This window comes from Ochotona curzoniae, unplaced genomic scaffold, assembly GCF_017591425.1.
Source record: "Ochotona curzoniae isolate NIBS_2020 unplaced genomic scaffold, NIBS_Ocur_1.0 scaffold_2453, whole genome shotgun sequence".
Taxonomy (NCBI): domain Eukaryota; kingdom Metazoa; phylum Chordata; class Mammalia; order Lagomorpha; family Ochotonidae; genus Ochotona; species Ochotona curzoniae.
In genome coordinates, this window is record NW_024467094.1 from 15,835,772 (window position 1) to 15,841,704 (window position 5,933).

The 5,933-nt window shown below is 44.4% G+C and overlaps 1 long non-coding RNA gene across 1 annotated transcript; it reads left to right on the forward strand.

Annotated features, from left to right (window-relative positions):
* The first annotated feature begins 1,693 nt into the window (after window positions 1-1,693).
* On the forward strand, window positions 1,694-4,952 carry LOC121170026. The gene is made up of 2 exons (XR_005885928.1): window positions 1,694-2,080; window positions 4,698-4,952. It is a non-coding gene; the product is annotated as an uncharacterized LOC121170026 (long non-coding RNA).
* The last annotated feature ends 981 nt before the right edge of the window (window positions 4,953-5,933 follow it).

Genomic DNA, 5,933 nt, shown 5'->3' on the forward strand with positions numbered 1-5,933 from the left:
TCACGAGTGTTTTTGTTTTACAAAATACAGATGTGAATCAAGTCCCGTGGTTTCTACCTTCTTAGACTGAAATTACATTTTTTCCAAGTTAGTAATACTTGGCAGGAAGGAAGTCCAGCATGATTTCTGTATCTAAGAGGAAATAGATTTTAAAACTGTAGGGAAATCTGTTTCCAGAAAAGTCCAAATGCTGCCCCCTACATGCACGTAAGGGGTGTAGTTTCTGATATGTTTATTTGCTTATTTTCTCCTTCAACATGATGATTGTTTTTCCCTTTTGTGGTTTTGAGGGAAATTTTCTTGCAGGGTCAAACCTCTGGAGCAACTAGTAACAGCGTAACTTACTGTAAGCTTCGAACATAGTACGTACCCGCGTTTACTTACGTATATCCCTGTGCCGCACTTATACCCTCCCATTTCCTGCCTGAGTTAGAAGAAAATTAAGCAGAAATCTAATGATCCCTTATTTCTATTATTTTTTCGAAAATTTCCTGTTCATCCAGTTTCTACCAGGTGCTTTGATTTCGGTTGCGGTTAACTCTTCTGTCCAAGTTCTTTCTTGACTTGGTTGAGTGTGCCTTATAAACTGCTGTGCTTGTGAGGAACCGAGGGGTAAGGTGGTGTGCCAGTTTGTGTTAGATCTTCCTCTTGGCCTTTTCACTGGGAGATGAAGACACACTGGAATACTCTGGAGAAGTCCCGCCGGCAGCTCCCTTCCTCTCCACAAGATCGGGTAGGTCCACAGGGCAGGCTCGCTGCTTTCTGCTCTGCCATCTGTAGGCTTATGGGGAGACTAGTTAATATGGGAATATACCGCAATAGGCTACTTTTCACTTTCACAGTTTCCCCAGTAGATGCAAGTTGTGAAAGTACTAAGGAAAAAAAGGAGAATGGAACCAGAGGCAATCTTCACTATACCTCAATGACATGATCTTCTCTCTTGCTCTCGCTCTCTTTTGCTTTTGTTTTTGAAGGCAGGAAGACAAAGAGGGGCAGTTCCCAGACATCTGCAAAAGCCAGAACTGGGAAAGACCAAGGGCAGGGACGGGGAGCTCCACCAGGTCTCCCATGTCTGTGTCACCACTGCCTGCCAGGGTCTGCATCCGCAGGAAGCAGGAGTCGAGCACAACCAGGTACTCTGATACAGGCCTCAGGCATCCTAACAGGTGTCTTAACTGCTAGGCTCCATGCCTGCCCCTAGGTGATTTTTTTAATAGATTGTTCTGAGGCCGTTCACCACAGCAGGTAGCTTAGAGTTAGTACATCAAGTCTATTTGCTTATCTATTTATTTTCAGACATTGGGGCAGTTTTTTTTAATTTGTTGTAATTGTTTTATTTTTGTAATCTTTTTAAAAAAAATATTCTATTTTTTTTTTTTTTTTTGAAAGGCAGATATACAGAGAGGAGGAGAGACAGAAAGATCTTTCATCCGATGGTTCACTCCACAAGTGACCGTAATGGCTGGAGCCAAGCCAATCCGAAGGCAGGAGCCAGGAGCTCTTCTGGGTCTCCCACGAGGGTGCAGGGTCCCAAGACTTCTCCACTGCTGTCCCAGGCCACAAACTGGGAGCTGGATGGGAAGCAGGGCCGCCAGGATTAAAACCAGCAACCATATGGGATCCTGGCGTGTGCTAGGCGAGGACCTTAACCACTACGCTATTGCGCCGGGCCCTATTTTGATAATCTTTACGTAGTTGATTAAGACACAAACGGTCAAGGGCTACAGGAAAATGTGTAAGACCATTGTTGCCACATTAGTGGGTTTTTTTTTTTCTGTATCTGGGGTAATGGAGGAGATAAAGGGAGAATCCCTACCCAGCAGGTCTGTTGATTCTTGACATTCATGTGTTTCTTTCACATATGATCAGAATGTGATCCATCTCTCACATTGTCAGCACAGACGCTAGAAGTGCTCTGTGATGCGGAGTGCTTGGGGACCATATCATCAACCATTCAAAAGGGACCTGTGGAAGAATTAAGACTGTGCCTACCTACTTGTGCACATCACCAGTTGGGAAAGGCACCAAAAAGGAGATCCACCAATAAGCCAGTCTCGAAAGAAATCTGTCCTAAGCGAAGGTAATGAATAATGAATAATAGAAGGAAAACACAGACAAGTAAAGCCTAAATCTTTCCTAATCGGCCCTCAGAATGCAGCTGAGGTTAGCTTTGGTTTCCGTTTGTCTGAATTATACTGGTAAAAGTCGGCATGGGGACTGCCATGATGCCATAGTGGGGTAAGCCACTGCCTGTGATCCTGGCATCTCATATGAGCACAGGTTCTGTTCCTGCTGCTGCGCTTCCAATCCACTCCCTGCTAATGCTCCTGGGAAAGCATGGAAGAGGGTCAGATTACCTGGGCTGCACCCATGCACTGACGAAGGAGACCTGTATTAAACTCCTGGCTTCAGCCTGACCCATCCCTAGCCGTTGCAGTCATTAGGGAGTGAACTAGCAGACAGATGGGAGAATGTGCTTGCATACCTACTCACTTGCTCGCCCTTTAACCCTGCCTTTCAAATAAATAAATCCTCCCTTAAAAAATATTTTTATTTTGAAGACAGAATTAGAGAGGAGATGTTCGTCCATTGTCTGGTTCACCTCCCAAATGGCCACAGAGCTTCTTCCAGGTCTCCCATGTGGGCGATTCTCCACTGCTTTCCCAGGCCATTAAAAGGGACTAGACAGAGGCTTAATGATACACCACGTGCCAACCCCAATAAATAAGCCTTTTTTTTTTTTTTGAGCCTACACAGAGGCAGAGAACTCACATCTGCTGGTTCACTGTCCAGGTGCCCTCACAAACCACAGGTAGACCAAAACCAGGAGCTGGAATTCAATCCAGGTTTCCCACCAGGATGACAGGGACCTGAGTCCTTGACTCATCCTTTGTTGCTTCCCAGGGAACACATTAACAGGAGACTGAATCAGAAACACAACTGGGATCACAACCCCATCACTCCAGTGTGCAATACAGGTGTCCCAACTCAAAACTACTGCTTGCAGGAAACCTTTTCCCCCCTTTCCAGTTAGTACTGAGTCTCGGGCTGGCACTACAGCACCAGTGTCTCAAATGGGTGCCTGTTCAAGTCCAGGCTGCTCCATGCTCCATGTCCCTAGGAAAGCAGCAGCAGAGGCCCTGTGTCTCACTTAGGGAGACTCTGATGAAACTCCTGACTCTTGCAGCCATTTGAGGAGTGCACCAGCAAATGGAAGATCTCTCCCTTTCTGTATGTGTGTAACTACCCCTCAAATAAGAACTAGATTTAAAAAAAAAATCCAAAGGTGTTGGAAGTTCTTTATATAAAATTGCAGAGGATGTGCAGATAACCTGGTACACCCTCCTGTATACTTTAAGTCATGTGTTAGTTACTTCTAATACCTGATGTCAATGCTGTGGGGAGTGGTTACTTTTCAGTGCTTAAAGAGGGAGTTTCCATGACACAGTTGGAAACCGTAGCAGGGTTTGGCTACACATCACTTCATCTATACAGATCAGTATGGGTGCTTGGCGTGCAGCAAATTCACAAAGTTGGTTTTTGGAACTTTCTGGAACTTTTTTCCCCCAAGGTATTTTTGACACATGGAAAGTTGAACCTGCAGATGTGAAGCCTACAGATACAGAGGCCTGAAGTTATGGATACATATTTTAAAAGACACAAGGCCTAGATCTCATTAACATGTTTATTTGACATCAGACTTTAATTTCCAGCAGTCTGTTTTCAGAAGGGTGGGTTGGGGTTACGTGCTTTCTGAGACATGACCACACTCCAAGATGCTAAATTTATCCTTCGCAGTGTGAGGATGTTCCCCACAGGAAGCGTGACCTTTCCAGTCCTTTGAATCCCAGTCCAGCAGTCCACTTTGTTAAGCCCCTAAGGTTGCAAGTGCTTGTTGTCTTTTTATCTGCTTCAGCAGTCCTCCTCCATGGAGCGTAGGTCTTCAGCCTGCCTGGCGCTGAGCACTGGGGAGATCTCCGGCCTGTGAGCATCCAGTTTTCATATTTCGAATTTAGTCCATGGATACCAGTTTCCAAAACTGTTCCCTTGCCTCTTGCTCCCATGACACACTCAGACTTGTCAGGCTCGATTATTTTAGGTTCAGACAGTATGGACACTTGACAAGAAAGGGAGATTTTAAAATCATTAGGAAACATTTCGCAGCCTCACAATGCCATTCTGGGTCTGTCCCAGCTGTGTTGTCCAGTAACAGGATTTGCTCTATGGACTTTGCTCCATAGGTTTAATTGAGGGGAATATATATATACAGTTAAATAAATATATATTCCAATTAAATATCTTCCTTATAGTTATAAATAATTCATAACTGTAAAAATAAATTTATAATTTTATAAATTATAATCAAAAGTTTTTCCAAATAAATATGTGTGTGTTTGTTTTAATCTGTATGTATGTGTGTGTGTGTATTATTTATTTATTTTAATCTGAGAGGCAAAGACACAAAGAGTGTAGTCAACTTCCCAAATTCCCATAACTTCCAGGGCAGGGCCAAGGCCAAACTCAGCTACTGCCAACTCAGGTGCCCCGTGTCGGTGCAGGAACCTATCTACCTGAGCCATCCGCACTGTCCCCAGGGCCTGCATTATTGGGAGGCTGCAGTCGGGTGTCAGAGCTGTGACTCGTGGCGTGGGACGTCTTCCCCACCAGGCTGAACTCTTCCTTCTCTCTTCCTTTAGCGTCGGCAGTTGCAGAAGCCCAAAGGGAAACAAGTGGAGATTGTCATTGCTTAGGGACATGCATGCAGACTGTCAGAGGCGTACACAAAGGCAGCATTGCCAGTACTACTCTCATATATTGAAATGGGATAATTGCATGAGAAGATCATTGGTCTCTTTCAGCACTTTTCTATTCATGCTTTACATGTAAGTAATCAGCCTTGAGAGATTTTGCTGAAGAATTATGTAAGTAGTGTATCTATTGTAGAATTATAATTCTAAAACCATATTCTGTTATAAAATTATATGAGAATATATGTTATAGTTGAATTTACAAATAGGAAACATTAATGAACCAGATTGAATATTTAAAACTTTTGCAACCACTCAATTCTCACAGTGCAAGAGCAGCTATAGAAAATATATAAACAGGGCCCAGCACAAGCCTGGTGGCTAAAGTCCTCACCTTGCACATGCTGGGATCCCTGTGGGCAACAGGTCTAATCCTGGAGGCCCCACTTCCCATCCAGCTTCCTGCTTGTGGCCTGGGAAAGCAATCAGGAATGGCCCAAGACCTTGGGACCCTGAATCTGCAAAGGAGACTACAATGAAGCTCCTGGCTTTGGGCCAGCTCAACTCCAGCCATTGCAGAGTGAACGGCTTTGGGAGTGAACCAGTAGATGGAAGATCCTTTTCTGTCTCTATCTCCATCTCTGTGTATCTGCCTTTCCAATTAAATAAATATTTTTTAAAATAATAGAAAGTATTTTCGGGGGGGGGGGCTGGTGTGGTGGCATAACAGATTAATCCTCAGCCTGCAGCATTGGCACCCCGACAAGAATGCCAGTTCATGTCCTGGCTGCTCCACTTCCAATTCTGCTTCCTGCTTACCTCCTACGATGGCAATGAGGATGGCTTAGGTCCCTGTGCTCCTGCATCCATGTGGGAGACCCAGAAAGAAGCTCTAGCTTCGTATTGGCTCAATTGCAGCTGTCTGGGGAGTGAACCACAGGGTGGATGACCTCTCTCTCTCTGTGTGTCTCTCTCTGCCTTTCCTTCTTTTTCTGTAAAAATCTGCCTTTCCAAAAAAAAAAAAAATCTGCCTTTCAAGTTTTTTAAAAAAAAAAAATCCTAATACGTGTATCATCTGTTTTGTCATTTGGAAAGTGCTAGGAAGAATTTCCACACACGTTGTGGTATGTGTGGCCATGTAGCCAGGGTTGGGGGTTCTCGTGTTTACTGGGCCAGCTGTTGAAG